The sequence below is a fragment of the Notolepis coatsorum genome (genome assembly GCF_963971535.1).
Source record: "Notolepis coatsorum genome assembly, chromosome: 3".
NCBI classification, from domain to species: domain Eukaryota; kingdom Metazoa; phylum Chordata; class Actinopteri; order Aulopiformes; family Paralepididae; genus Notolepis; species Notolepis coatsorum.
In genome coordinates, this window is record NC_140167.1 from 19397602 (window position 1) to 19399183 (window position 1582).

The window sequence follows — 1582 nt, forward strand, 5'->3', positions numbered from 1 at the left end:
CTGGAGGGGCCGGGTCAGAGAGGTCGAAATGTGCATGGTTTAGCAGAGGGTGGTGGAAGCAGTCAGTGTGAGCAGCACACTGAGCAGCGTGCAGGGTGTTTACATTCCATCAAGAACATCAACAAGTTGATAAGAACAGCAACAGGCACAGGAGCGAGGGAGAGGTTTGACATCATTAATGAAACAGACGTTTAAAATGTGTGTTTAAAGTCGCCTATTCTCAGTCCTTGCCCCACAATGGTGGAATGAACTACCCACCCCAGTCAGGACAGCTGAAACCCGTCCAATCTTTCGCCGTCGTCTAAAGACGCACTTCTTCAACCATTATCTGAAATTAAAAAAAATAAAGAAAAAAAGAAAATCTAACCCTAACTAACCTTACAGTCATGCACTTGTCCTAATAAACTAATCTACACTGTAGCATGCAACACTTTGATGAACATTGTTACTCAGCTGATAGAGTTGTACCCTTCCTGATGGCGTGTTGCTTTTTAACAGCGGAGCAGTGCAAGAATGTGACAATTTGACCATGTGACCGCGGCAACGCGGGAGAGCGGCAGTGCGGAAATAGGCTGTCTCTAAGACAAACTCTAACCTTAACCAGCTCCTTAACAGCGCCTAAACTTAACCGTTCTAACCTTAACCAACTCCGAAACAATGCCTAACCTTAACCTTAACCTTAACCATGCCTAACCTTAACCTTAACCATAGAAAGAATATTGCCATTCTCTAAGACAAACTCTAACCTTAACCAGCTCCTTAACAGCGCCTAAACTTAACCGTTCTAACCTTAACCAACTCCGAAACAATGCCTAACCTTAACCTTAACCTTAACCATGCCTAACCTTAACCGGCGAAAGAATACACGGTAAAAAAAAAATCACGCTAAAAAAAAAAAATGCATGGGATTCGAACTCGTCAACAACGGACCGCAGGACCGCAGGACCGCTGCGCTGCCAGGTGAGCTGAGCGCCGAATGAAATTCATGGCGGATTAGGGCGGTTACATAATTCCGCAAGCTCTGCGGTTGCCGCGCCTGCCGCGGGGCGTGTCGCAGCCAATCAGGGAAAACGCGGAAGCAACGGCAGCACTGCTCCGCTGTTATTAAGCAATAGGCTTCCTGATGACTTGTCGTACAGAACTTGTAAGTCGCTTTGGATAAAAGCGTCAGCTAAATTACTAAATGTAAATGTAAATGTTACATCTAGACATTTATGACATACCAGATCTACAAATATACTGTACTGTTTGTGAGTACAAAAATAGTCTAAAAATAGAGTATATACATTTGAGGGGGAAGAAACTGTACATTGGAGGTTGGGTAGGTGGGGTGGGGGGTTGGGTAGGTGGGGTGGGGAAACTGTACATTGGAGGTGGTTGGGTTTGGACATTTACAGGGGCCAGTTTCGAATTGCAGTCTCCCGTAGGTGCTCTTTTAGAGAGGTTTTGCAGGTGGGTAGTGATTCACATTCCTTTACAGCTGTGGGTAGGGCGTTCCACATTGATGTGGCATAATTGCTAAAAGTGTTTAGTCCCTTGTTTGAGCCGAATCTGGGTTTAACATGATTTGTGGAGCTCCCTC